Source organism: Ambystoma mexicanum, chromosome 6p (assembly GCF_040938575.1).
Source record: "Ambystoma mexicanum isolate Mex_15411 chromosome 6p, UKY_AmexF1_1, whole genome shotgun sequence".
NCBI lineage: Eukaryota > Metazoa > Chordata > Amphibia > Caudata > Ambystomatidae > Ambystoma > Ambystoma mexicanum.
Genome location: NC_090935.1, coordinates 679,052,706 through 679,067,519, shown reverse-complemented (window position 1 = coordinate 679,067,519; position 14,814 = coordinate 679,052,706).

The window sequence follows — 14,814 nt, the reverse complement described above, 5'->3', positions numbered from 1 at the left end:
GTTAAGATAGCAAGTGACCTATGTATTCATCTGCATCTTAACAAAAGTGCTCTGCTTTGCAGGAGGTGTGGGAAACTGGAAGGGAAGAAAGGCCAAAAGTAAAATAAGTTGGATGAATCCTTCCTCCTATTGGTTCTGCTCTGCTTAACTGTCCAAATCGCCCCCCTACCCACACGTTTGCTAGCTCTGCACTTCAAAGCCTTTTGATATGCAGCACCCTGGTTTGAGTCTGGCCCTTTTGTTTAGGGTTTCCCAAGACAACTTCATCTGAGGGATGTCCCGCTGGAGAGAGGTGTTACCTAACCTCACAAAGAATCAAAGACAATCTCAGCATGTCCTGCTCTTTGTCCTGATGGTGAGCTGTAATGGCAGTCTGGCTAGAATACACACAGCCTGCCCAAGACTGGCAAGGCTTACAGGGTTGAAATAAGTATGATACACATTAGTTGTGGGATTTACTAATGAACCTAGGTATGGTTTATATTTTCAGATTACCCTACCACCAGGTTGTTAGGTTATCATCAATTAATGGATTTGAGGGAAAGGTGTAGATTTCAGTGCAGCACCCGTACTGCACTGTTGTTCCTGTCACAGCAGCTTTCAAACAGGGCACCTTTCAATTCCGAGCCCACTTTGGGCCACTGGTAAGCAAGAGCTGCAGATCAGGAGACTGATGCAGCAGAAGACAGGTGTACACTATACTTTTGGCATGTAGCTTATGCAGTGGGGGTCTTGTGAGCACACTACCCTTTCTGAGATGGAATTACATGCATCATTTTATGATTTAATAAAACTCAAAAAGCTAGGGCTACTCCTTGCCAGATGGAATCCTTCCAGTCAAACACCTAACTCCTCCTTACACTATTATGAGTTTAACCAAGAACTAGATTAAGCAATTCTAGCTGCACCTATATTGCACCCATTCATGATGAGATGTATATGCCTATATCCTAACAGCCATTTTAAGTTTCTGCTAGAATGTTAGATGGGATCTGGTGCCAAACAGCTGCTCCATGATGTAGTTAGACTGCATCATTGTGGAAACCCTGTTATAGTGTTGGAGATTTTTTGGAAGCTAATGGAACTGTTTAAATTTGGGTTTGGCTTTTAAGAGCATGCTGCCTGACATGTAGTCCACTTTTTAGCTGTTTCAACCTTTAAATAAATAATATAAGAATTAGGTTTCCAATCCACTGCTCTGTGATTTAGAGAGTGTGTTTCATTGGAATTATTCTTATGAACTAAAGTTCAGTTTTAACATGACAGGACAAAGCTGAAAATGTAAATGTTTACTTATGTGGGTGCATCAGCTCTGCAATAATGTTTCTTTTCAGGGTGAATTGTCCTTGTTTGGGGCAACTTTGAGTCTCATCATTTAATGATTGATTATAGTGAATTCATTTCTGTGTCAGGTTACTGGTGATATTCCTTGTGTGTGACAACTTTGAGCTGCAGCATGCACATGTCCATTGTATTTAATATACCTCTGTATTATATTATGAGTGAACCATTTCGCTGTGTGTGAATTATTTGTATGTAACTGCTATCAACTGTGCTATGTAATGTAACAATACAATATAGTGAATTAATCTCTTCATTATGTGATAATAGAATACGTTCCATTACAGATAAGTGATTTTTGCAAGGTAGTGTGAATGGTTCCATTAGGTTTTACAGAGAGAGTGGATGTGTCATTCATGTGTATTGTCCGTGAAATGGTGTGCGATGTTTCTTATCAGTGTATTGTACTGAACATGTTTTCTGAAGTATGAGGGTGTGTGAGTGCATGTCTCTGTGCGCGTGTGCATCTGTGGGTCTGTCTGTTCATGTGTTCATGTGTCTTTGTGTGAGGGTAGTACACTTTTGGCACATTTGAATATTAAGGTGGCCGTGCACGTTCTCACACCATTGACATCCTCTTAACTCACTCCACCCAACACTTTGTAAACCATCCTATGCAAAAATATGATATGATTTGCAGGAAGAAAGTAAAACTGGCTAATATGAATAACAGGTGTGCATTGGTATGCAAATTGATTTCTTAAATGTGCATGATATGTTCGGGTTTGAGAAATTAAACCACAAATAAGACTTTTGGTGCAAATAAGGAGCTTGGCATTCTGTTGGACATTCTGAAGTGGGTGAAAGGGAATTATAAGCATTTACAACGCCAAGTGGTTCGGTTTTGCAAAGAGGGTAATGCTTTGCAAAATATGCAAGGTATGGATTTGCTATGCTCTAGGGACTTTGCCAAAAAATCTTTCCCTCCACTTTTGAAAAGTCATACCTATTGACTTTGCCAATATTGACTCAATGGCAGCCAAAATTGCTGTTCTACCAAATGCATCAGATTGATGCCCATATATTATTTCACCCTCAACTTCAAACAACAAGCTTGTGCTGCAATTGTAGTTTCGTGTTAGTGCCTTGTATGTTTCTTAATTGCTGTATGTGGAGTCCATATCCCCAATGCAAGGTGAGAGGAGTGCCATCGATTAAAATACTATTTTGGCAAATGACACCTCCTCCTTTGTTATTGGCATTGTTCCATAATACTTTACATGGGGGAACGTGGACATTGGCTACTTCGCATGTGGCTTTATAGAGAAAAGTGATTGATTAGTCGCATATCTTCAGTACTATCAGTGCTATCAAGGGAACCAGTTAAGTACAATCTTGCTTCACACCAATTGCCTCTCAGACCGTATCGACATCGATCGAAAGCAGCCTTGTAAGAGCAGTGGTGGAGGTGTGGCTTGATACCTGCTTTATATGTGCTAAGGTCCTTTCCTCAGACCTTTCCTCGGTCGGGCGAGCGAGACTTGAGTGCCAAGATCAGGCATGTTGTCGAGATGGAAATCCCTTGTGTGGGAGCTGGCAGTGAGATGCTGCAGGAGTGAGGTGGTACATTGATGTGGTACTTGAGACAGTGCTGAATCCTGATCAGCCTTGATAGTTCCCAAAATAGTGAGTGGGGCTGTGGCTGGGGATGCCTTGGTGGCAAGGAACAACAGTAGTGGCTCTTGATAGGCCAGCCCCATATTGCCCACCAATAATCTGTAATTCCATGACATGCTTTGCTTTGCCTTGCTATGGTATTGCCTGGTGATGGAAGGGGTCTCAGTGTTGCATAATTGCAGAAAGCGCAGTTGGTCGGCAGCACTCCACCACTTTTAAACAGACCTTATGTCACTTACTGTTTCTTGCCTGGAACGCGGATTCGAACGCGAAGAGGGGTTAAACCAATCTCCAAATATGTTGCACTAGCTGGCACCAGCAAAGCACAGTTGGTCAGCAGTTGAATGGTGGGTAGCAGATTTTAAGTTTGTTTAAAGTGTGTTTCCTGGAGTGTGGCTGTACCCCCCTCTGAGACCGTTGAGTTTGGTTCTGTGCCTCATTCTTCTATCATAGAGAGACTTTCCCTTTGGGGGAATTTATATGCCAGGAGTGAAATGATGTACAGTTTAAGAAGTAGAGGGGAGGTGGAGCCTGCAACTTCAGTGGGATCTTTAAACCAGTGTGAGATTGAAGGACCCCAGCACTTAAATGTAAACAAACTCTCCATTGTAGAGGTATTTCTATCTCCCTCTAACAGGATGGAGCGAGTTTACACCCTTACCTCTACATATATAGAAACGAAAATGTTGGAATGTTTCCCTCAGGGTACTAAGGACCCTCTGAATGAGCTCTCCCTAATTTTACCACCGCCCAGTGTGGAAGTTATTTCAACCTCCCCAATTGTGGTAACTATTCCATCCCAGCGAGCTTCAGTAAACAACATTTCCACAGTGGTTCAAGAGTTTGCAGAAGGCTGTGCGGAAATAGATTAAACACTTTTTAAAACCCCAGCACTTTTTAATTCGTCCCTCACAGCTTCTGATATAGTTGCACCAGACTCCCCAAAAACCTCATCTTTGTTTAGATCCTTTCAGCAATCTCAGATTGATATAGGCCCATCCGCACTTATTGCACTACATTCTGTTCTTAACTCTCTGACTAAAGTGTATGACTTGTTCAGCTAGGAAGTGAAAGAGTACACCAGTAAATTGATTGCCAAGCAGTCAAAAATAAAGGGATAGAAGTATGGTCTTCACTAAATGATACAATTGCCAAACATGCATCCAAATGTGACATCATGATTACAGACTTGGAGTTATTACTCCAAAGTGGTGTGAAGAGTAAAGAAACTTCTAGTACTAATCATCGTGTGCTATACAGACAAGGAATATGATTGATAAGCAGACAGAAGCATCTTCTCGTAAATTGGATGCGATTGAGGAGAAACTAGCAGATGTGTTACTCCACATAGAAAGAAGCCCCTGGTAATTAGTACTATGCAGACAACTCAGTATGGCACGTCACAAGCTTTTATCCCGGACACCCCTCCATTGTATTTTTTTTGTTGTTGAGGAATTTGAAAGGTTGGCAACTATAGAATGGAAGGAGGGGGAATCAGTTGTGATAATGGATGACAAATCTTCCCTCCAAAGGGTCAAAAAAGGAAACATGAAACAACAGAAAAAGTGGGGCCTCCAGTTGCAAAAAAAAGAAAATCAGAAGGCACGAAGAATAAACAAAAGTTCATCATTGCAATTTTTGCGAAACCTAATTATGCAGGTAGAGAAGGACAAGGATGGAGATTCCGAAGATCCTCAACCAATGGTGCGCCCAATTTTCAGATTGGCCTCAAGACAGACAAAACAAGCCGAGAAGGATTTGAACAAGAATCAGTCAGTGTAGTTAAACAACGCAGTAATGGGAAAAATAGAACTGAAAAATGTATTTCAAACTCAGAGTTTTTCCATTGCTTGCTAGACAGACTCTCTTAGAAGAAATCAACTAAGCTATCCTCATATTGGAGCAGGACCGGTACCTGTTGGGGGTCCTTCACAAAATGTATTGACGCTATCAGCTCAAAATCTATATATTGGCCTCAAGGAAAGAGAAGTATTCCAAAACCTCCATCGAAATCTGAAAGGTGATAAGACAAAATACGATCTATGGGGAGAGAAGCCTCGTTTTATTATGAAAGCTATTTTTACACAGGACGATGATGTTATTTTGAATCGGAAGACTGTGCTCTCGATTTTTCGGGAAGTGCCAAGTCTCAATCTAGTTTCAACAAAAGACATCACTCTTATAGACTTCTACAATGATCAAAGAATAGATACCATAGTGTTAACCGTTCCATCTCGAATTGTGGGAGACTGTCTTGTAGCTGCTATGGATGAAATTTGCAGGAGTGGTTTTGATTTATATGCCTTTCAAGGGGAATCATCATGTACATCAGTATCCTTCGGAAACTATGAAATATCACTGCATCCAATGGCGATATTAAATGTTCGACTGGTCCTTCTTTTACATGCTCATAATCGTTCCTAAGAGTGTGGAAGAGGAACTAGAAAGGTGTTCTGACTGGTCATGGGTACCAAGCTATCTTTGCTCTTTAAGCACAACAGGCTTAAAGTAGAGGCCTGGTTTTTAGAATCTGAGTTAGAATACGCTCGGTTTTAAGTAACTGTACTTCAGAAAGGATGTATGTGCTAAGCTATGTACCCAGAACCTAATTCTTTTGCAGGAAACCTTTCTGATGGACAAAGTGGTTTTGGATGGTTTTATCATAGCGCAACAGATGCAGTGAAAGAGGAGGTGGGAAGGCCTAATGGAGGTATGTTTATTCAGTTTCAAGGAGCAAAGCAAACATGTACTATATAATCGAGCAATAACCCCCGCTCCAAACACCCAAATTCCCTCTTCCTGATGAGATAAAAAAACACATCAAGCATTGGGAACAGTGCCCCTGTGATGAAGCATTTCCAATCAGTTCCAGGAGTTTCAAGCGCTGCAGGCACCATTGCAGTCTAAAGTCCTCTTTGACAAATGTTATCACTTCACACCAGTCCTTAGCAAATCGCAGTAGTTTTAGCATACACAGCCCATTTGAGGGCCACAATAACCCATACCCTCTGAATCCAGTCCTGGAATGTCGGTACTCCCTCTCCCTTCCATCTTTGCTCTAATAATAACATAGCAGTCAGAGTGAGGACAATTTAGGCTTTTTGCTGCACTCTGGTCATGCCTCCCAGGGACCCCCATCCAAGCCCAACGAAACTTCCTACAGGGTTCTTGTCGAGTCCTGCCCAAATAACTGGGCAAGTGCCTCTTGCACCTCTCTCCAAAAGGGCTCTATTCTGGGGCATCTCCACCAAACGTGGGGCTGGAATCCTGTCCCTGCCCGTACCCTCTCCAACACACCTGTAAGGATTCTGGGAGAATATTTGTAAGCCTGACTGGAGTGTAGTGCCATCTGTGTGTAATAGTCACCTGTCGCGTATGCACAATCAAACTTTTTTTTTTTTAAGTTGTGCGATCTATATATTATTTTGTACCATGCTTCCTGGAAATGCGGAGACCATGTCACTTTGGGAACAATTCTCCAGAGTTTCTCACAATTTTCCTGGGGTATATCCCTCACCAAGATTTTCTCACTCTGCTCCATATACGACCATATTTTCTAGGGATTAGTCTTGTGCAGCATGTTATACAAGTCGGATATAAGACCGTTAGAGCCATCCTGAGTGGTGATGAACTTCTCCAAGGAGGTCAGCGGTCGGATAACCGCCCGTTTAACCTCTGGGCTTGTTAGCCAATGTCTGATGTGAAAGCATCTCAGCCTCTCTCTTTCATCTAGCCCAAAACTCTGCTTGCAATCTACAAAGGTCTGGATTGATTGCCCCCGTACATGTCTCTGAGTCTCCCCGCTTCTTCTGCTTAAGAAACGCCCCCAGTGCCAGTGTGAGAATGCTGTGTTCGAGAAGATCGACCTGAAGGGAGAGACAGGTACTTGTGTATAGGTGCGTTATAAATGCCATATCATATCATATCATATCATATCATATCATATCAGGGGAAAGATGTGATGCCCCGTTTTTTAACAAGTTTGTCCCAGATGTCCGGCAGCAGTTTTGTGATCATGTGGGATGGTCTGTCTGATTTAAGAAGCCAAAGAGCATTCCTTAACTCATGTTTAATGACCACACTGTCCATGCCCACCCCTTGAACCATTCCCTTAATATCCGGACCTGGGACGCTTCATAATACAATCGAAAATTTGGGAGAGGCATCCCTCCTTCCCTGTTAGGTGTAGCTAACAGGTGTCAGCAATTCCTTGGCCTCTTGCCTGCCCAAATAAAATTGCTAGCATTTGTAGGTCTGCAGAAAAACTTTTCGGTATGACTACCAGTAATGTCTGGAACACATAGAGAAGCAAGGGGAGAATGACAATTTTTATAGTGGCCAATCTACCCATAAGGCCGCTCCACTTGTGAAGCTCAATCTTAATGGATGACAGAGCTGGAGGGAGATTTGCACTATACCAACATGCCAGGGTTGGAGAGATGTTAACTCTCTTATATTTAATCCCCTTGGGGCTCCAGGTAAAAGGTGAGGCTACTCTCAGTGCTGCTGCCACTATAGCTGTCACCATTAGGTTAAGCAGCTCCTATTTTGCTAAGTTAATCTTTAGTCCGGAGACTGTCCTGAAGTCCCTCAAAACCTCCCTAAAGCCCACAGAGACTGCCCGGGGTCTGTAAGTGTGTGTAGCATGTTGTCAACGAAGGCCGCCACCTTGTGTTGGGTACCCCCGAAGGGAATCCTGTGAACCTCACCATATTTGCGTATGATCTGTAATAGGGGTTCCAAGTAGATCGTGTATAGCAAAGGTGAGAGGGGCCACACCTAATTGGTGCCTCTGGATAATTGCAGTGCGTCCGACAGAGAGCCATTGATGAGGAGCCTGGCTGATGGGGATCTATAGTTGGCCACAACCATTTTAAGGAATCTCGCCCCCATCTTCTCCATCACTTCGAGCAGAAAGTACCATTCCACTGGTCAAAAGCTTTTTCACCGTTAAAGGAAAGGAGGACTGCAGAGGGTCGATGTTTTGTGTGTTTTGTCTACAAGATGGGCTACGGGTGGATTTTGTCTGCTATTCGCTCATCATTAGCTAAAGATATAGAAGTGTGGGATGCAAATTTGTGTGGGATCCAGGTAGTGAAAGGGAATGTAGTTAAAAAGAAGTTCCAATATCAGCAATACTAGAGAAGATAGAAACTACCATTTTGAGATGGTTTGCAGAAGGAAATGAGAATGATAACATCGTGGTAGGTGATTTTAATGCTGACTGCATCAAAACTATTTATGACCAGACATCAGCTACTCAGGAGCCCCCATTGAATAAGCGTGCATTTGGTAAAAGATGGATATTCTTCTTGAAGAATTGGGACATGTGTATACTAATGGGAGATTATAATAGCCCGAATGTGCCATATTGCACCTGGCAGCGGGGATCCCAACTCTCTCGTATTGATTACAATGTTGTATCAGTGAGATGAAAGGGGAAAATATTGATTTAAAGATATGGAACGGTGATCCGAGTGACCACCATGATACGATAGTTTATTTATAGAGCGCCTATACACAATGTGTTTCAAAGCGCTTCAAGGCAAGTGAGGGAACAAGGGAATATGAACAGCAAGGATGTGAAATTAACTATCGTACTCAGCCTGACGACATTTCAGATAGTGCAAGAGCTAAGACAAAGATAAGGAAGGGAAGGGGAGAGTGGGAAGGAAATGGAACCAGACAGGATACTACCATACTAGACCTGACAACATTTCTGGTAGAACCGGAGAAAAACAAGACGAGAGGGAGAGGAGTGCAGATAGGTAGGGGAGGAACAAAACAAGAGGCTATCATACTAGGCCTAACGACATTTCAGTGCTGGAGGAGGGGTGGGGAGATAAAAACCAGTAAGGGGAGGAGGGGGAGACAGACAAGGTTGCTATCATACTAGGTCCAGGGACAATTCTGATAGAGTAAGTGCATAGAAGAAAGTAAAGGGATGAGATAGGAAAAGGGAGAAGGGAAAGGAGGAGAGAACAGAGAGGTAGCAGTCAAAAGAGTGGAGAAGCAAGAAGGGAGAGTGAATACAATAGCAGAAGTCAGTAGTAACACATAATGTTGCAAGCCAGGATACAAGATGTAGATGGGAACAGCATGATTCAGGGCCACTATGAGTACAAGATGTAAAGGAAGTCCAGCATTAGAGTTGAGAAAGGGTGACGCACCATGAATGAATGAAGTCCATAAAAGTCAAATCCAGCATTGGCCACAAGATGGTGATGGTGAAACTAGAATTTATCAGGACAGACTCATGCAGATGTAGGCTTGAGGGAGGTGAGGGGGGAGCAGGGTAGAAGAATTAAGCAAAACAGGCAACACCTGTATGCGAGAATGGTGGGGGCACAAGGGAACATCAGGGGGAGCAGAGGGGGTGGGGATGGCCTGTGGTGACAGAGGGAGTAACACATGTTGGTGCATGCTTACCTCCTGTCTGAGCAGGGGGTCGGGCCCTGGATCCTCCTGGCTTGAACAGGTCCAAAGAGGAATTTCCCTTTTCTTCATCTGCCCTTCACTAGAGACGCCCTTGATCTAATAGTTAAGAGCAAGAAGGAAGAGGCAGGGCTAAGAAGGTGGATGGTGCTTAGGCCAGGTGACCTAGATCCACTTGCCCCTGCTCCCCATCTGCAAAGGAAAAGAGGCTGGAGGGCTCTTTCAGTAGGGAAAAAGAGCAGCAAGCAGGAAGGCACCAGGTGGGTGGGTCTTGCTAAGTGGTGAAAAAAAGCGGCAAGCAGGAAGGCACCAGGTGGGTGGGGTCTGCTAAGTGGTGAAAAAGAGCGGCAAGCAGGAAGGCTCCCGGTGGGTGGGCTTGCTAAGTGGTGAAAAAGTTTGGCAAGCAGGAAGGCACCAGGTGGGTGAGGCTTGCTAAGTGGTGAAAAAGAGTGTCAGGCAGGAAGGCACCAGGTGGGAGCGGCTTAGGCCAGGTGACCTAGATCCACTTGCACCTGCTCCCCATCTGCAAAGGAAAAGAGACTGGAGGGCTCCTTAAGTAGGGAAAAAGAGCGGCAAGCAAGAAGGCACTAGGTGGGTGGGGCTTGCTAAGTGGTGAAAAAGAGCAGCAAGCAGGGAGGTGCCAGGTGGGTGGGGTCTGCTAAGTGGTGAAAAAGAGCGGCAAGCAGGAAGGCTCCCGGTGGGTGGGCTTGCTAAGTGGTGAAAACGTGTGGCAAGCAGGAAGGCACCAGGTGGGTGAGGCTTGCTAAGTGGTTAAAAAGAGTGTCAGGCAGGAAGGCACCAGGTGGGAGCGGCTTAGGCCTGGTGACCTAGATCGACTTGCACCTGCTCCCCATCTGCAAAGGAAAAGAGACTGGAGGGCTCCTTAAGTAGGGAAAAAGAGCGGCAAGCAAGAAGGCACTAGGTGGATGGGGCTTGCTAAGTGGTGAAAAAGAGCGGCAAGCAGGGAGGTGCCAGGTGGGTGGGGCTTGCTAAGTGATGAAAAAGAGAGGCAAGCAGGAAGGCACCAGGTGGGCGGGGATTGCTAAGTGGGGGAAAGGAGGGGCAGGCAGGAAGCCACCAGGTGGGCGGGGCTTAGGCCAGGTGACCTAAATCCCCTTGCACCTGCTCCCCATCTGCAAAGGAAAAGAGGCTGGAGGGCTCCTTAAGTAGGGAAAAAGAGCGGCAAGCAGGAAGGCACCAGGTGGGTGGAGCTTGCTAAGTGGTGAAAAAGAGCAGCAAGCAGGAAGGCGCCAGGTGGGTGGGGCTTCCTAAGTGGGGAAAAAGAGCGGCAAGCTGGAAGGCATCAGGTGGGTGGGGCTTGCTAAGTGGTGAAAAAGAGCGGCAAGCAAGATGGCACAAGGTGGGTGGGGCTTGCTGAGTGGTGAAAAAGCACCAAGCGGGAAGGCACCAGGTGGGTAGGGCTTGGTAAGTGGAGAAAAAGAGCGGCAAGCAGGAAGGCACCAGGTGGACGGGGCTTGCTAAGTGGTGAAAAAGAGCGGCAGGCAGAAAGGCACCAGGTGTGCGGGGCTTAGGCCAGGTGACCTAGATCAACTTGCACCTGCTCCCCAACTGCCATGTATTATGTACCACTATCCCCATTTTGAATATAAGATGCCCGCAAATTAAACCAATCAAGGTAACTGTCTACCAGAGTATAAATAGGCTCTGCTGGACAAACATAAATATGACTACGTTTAATCTTCAACTTGATGTAAGGCGGAGAGAATACACCGGGGACAGGGAAGTGGATTCTGACTTGCTAGATGACGTTCCTGTTTTTAGAGAAAGTTCACTGGCTTCAGAGATTGCGACTTCACAGCCCCAGGTTGTAGCCTGTGGCATTTCAGCAGAGACTTACAGGAGGCAAAGAAACTGTTGAGAAATAGTACCAGATGGGCAAAGCGAACATTACCCCCATATTCCCTGAGAGACATGCAGATCAAGAAATCTAAGCAAAGATATACAATAAGGTAAAATCGTTGAAATCACTGTGTTCCAAAAAGAGGGGGCAACATTATGCTGAGGTGAATTGAATTGTAAAACAAGCAGACACCAGTTATTGGAAATTTGTGAATAGTAGAGATGGATTTCCAGTCCAAGTCCAAGCAAATCCTATTAGCAAGAAAGTATGGTCTGCCTATTTTTAGATTGATATGCTGCCCCCACTGGTAAGGTTTTCCCCTGTCATAACAAAAACTAGGAGATATGGTTTTTGACATCTGAACTAAAGGATAGTGTGGCCTTCATAGAAAAGGAGTAAATCCAGAACCCCAGGGCCTAAATCCTGTGTTATCAATTAATGAGGGGAGATCCTGGGTTAAGGGCCACAGTAATATTTGCATTATTTCAAATAATAGCAATGAGGAAAACGCCTGCCACTTTAAAAGTTCGACTAGATAGTGAAGGAAACTCTTCAGATAATATTCCAACCTCCCGCGGTGTCCGCCAGAGTTGCATCTTAGCACCCTTCCTATTTAACATCTATCATTCCAATGTGGGTTTCTCCCTGGCCCTGTCCTCCTGTATTCCTCCTGAGATCGACGGAGTGAAGCTTGTTATTGTTGCTTTATGCAGACCATATTGATTTCCTGGATAGGACGCAGGTGGGCCTACAACGTCTTTTGAACTCCTTTAAACAATATTGTGATGCAAACGACCTTCAGATAAATGTGAGCAAGAGCCAGACTTTGACACACAGGGCTGGGTGCAGGGGAAAAGAGGGCAGATGGTGGTTGGAGGAACAACCTCTGAAGGAAGTTCATCAATTCAGGTACCTTGGTGCTCAAATATATTCCTATCCTTGTAAGAGTGTCTTATTGGAAAACATATACGAAAAGTCTAAAGTTCTTGTGGTGCAAATGAAACATTTTAATTATGAATATGGCACATTTCTATTCTCCCACTAGTTAAGTTTTATAACGGAAAGGTGACACCAGCAATCACACGGCCTTAAGATCCATCATGTCTGCCTTAAGGGGGACTTCTTATGCTTAGTAGGTCTCTTTTGGAAAGGCGTTTTTCCTGTGCCAAAGTCTGTCCCAATAGCCAGTTTGAGATACGAATTGTGACTGATTTCAGTGATGGTGGAAGAGGATACAATATGCCATACAACTCCTTGTTTGAACAGTTTGATCAGGAGCAGCTAAGGCAGCATAACTGGCTGGTGGGGAAATGTGAGGAGATGCTTTAATTGTGGGGTTTGAATAGTGCATAGGTTTTGGACAATCCAGCTGCCTATAAAAATTAGATCCGGATCATGGACTGGAGTCACACCTGCGATTCAGTGGGTAAATACAAACGGTATGGGGAACCTTGTCAGGCGGGAAAGAACTTAGAAGTGTGTGCAGCTTACCTAAGAAAATACCCCTGCTGCCATTTCGTGAACTGCATGCTGAGATTTAGATTAAATGTACTATTAACACGAGAAAACTGTTAGCTTTAGAAGAAAGAAAATTGCATGCATAGTGATTGTCGACAAGAAGGTGGAAACAATAACGCATTTGATAGTAGACTGCAAAGCTTTGATTAGTACTAGATTAACATCCTTTGAATGGCACCTGTAGGATGTAGTTATGGACCCCTGGGAATCCTTGTGAGGACAATTGATGGAGGTAAAAGGCCTCAACACGAGTTGGGCGGTAGTCCTTAAATCTGGCGGTAACAGTAATAGCACCGCCAATACCGATGTGCCGGATCATGAGTTAGCGCAAATAACACTGGACCCAAAATGTACGGGCGCTATTACAGCCTTTGCTATTACAGGCGGCTCTATTACAGCCGGCGCTATTACAGCCGGCGCTATTACAGCCGGGGTAATAGCGCTGACAACACAAAGTGCTATTACAGCCATATCACAAGTACATGCACAGCGGTATTATCACCAAAAAAAGGCGCTAAAAAAGCTGAGAAATACCCCAAGCCTCCGGCTGGCAATACATTTCCTACCACCAGCAATCCATCCAAGTCTGACACACTTCCCACCCCTAAACACAAATCTAGGTATCATTAATTTCCTGTCCCCAACAATCCACCTCAGGGAGCACAACCCAGCATGATACAGATGTTACACAGTGCCTCTCTCAGGGGGCACCAAGGAGCATAAGGCTCAGCTATAACATTAGATCAGATGCATGATGTGGCTAACCTACACATTCAGGCTAAGTGTGAAATAGGGCTCATTTAAACAGTTGTGCTACATTCAAGATAAATCTAACCTTGTGTCCTTATGCCCCTTGCAGGTGAATCAGGATACCCACTGCTTCCGTGGTTGATGAAACCTGTGAGGGATCCCCAGATGCACGAGGGAATGGCATACAAAAGGGTGCATGTGCGGACTAGCGTGACCATCAAGCGGACCTTCGTTCTCTACAAGGCACGTTTCAGATACCTACACTGGTCTGGGGGTGCACTTATGTACAGGCCAGAGAAGGTGGGGCAGTTAGTCCAGGCCTATGCAATGTTGCATAACATCTGTGTCAGATGCAATACTCCCAGATCTGGACATTCCTCTGCCAGAGGATGATGATGATGCAGCGCCAACCAGGACCATGCACGTGAGCTTTGAGGCCAGGGGAGGGTGCATGGCCTGTCAAGAACTCATAGATAACTTTTTCTGAATACCCCTTTCATTCTGCACTTCCCTTGCACCTTACAGCATATGATGCATGCATAAACTAAATATTTAAAAAAATAAGGAATGTCCACTCATTGCTTCAAGTGTAAACTATAATGTATTGAAATTACAACACTGTGTGCCACCCTCTCCCTCCCCACACACCCTGTCCCCACACACTGTCCTCCCCCTACCCACACACTCCAAACACACAAAGGTCACAGTGTCAAACACAAAAGTGTCACTCCAGGAGTCATTTTTTAGGCCTCTTGGTACAGGGCCCTTGGATGGCCCAGGTGTGGTTGAAATCCACTGGGAGCAGTGCCTCAGCCTGCCCTGCTGTGAGATCCCAGGAGTGGTGATGGTAGAGGGAAGGTCAGACCCCTGGGCCGCCAAGTGCTCGAGGATGACCTGCAGGGTGTGGGAGAGGGACTCAGCCATGGCTTAGATCTCCTCATTCCCCTAACGTACCCTTTCGGCACGCATGACCAGGACAGCGGAAATACATGTCTGTGCCGGTATGCTCCGTTGACCGTTGGATGGTCCTGCGATTGACAGCCCCAATAGTACCTCTGCATTTTCAACCACATGTTCTGTGAGTGCAGTGAGCTCCAGCTCTGTGAAATGTGGCTTGCAGAGCCGGACCTCTGGTATGCAAGATTTCCCACTTCCTGCCATGTCTGCACTCTGAGATGGTGTGGATGGCAGCAGGAAATGGGTGATTTTCAGTGGATTGAATTTGTCAAAAATGGTCACCGGCGAGCTTCCTGTTCCTGTGATGATGCTATTTCTGGTGCAAGCAATTCCGG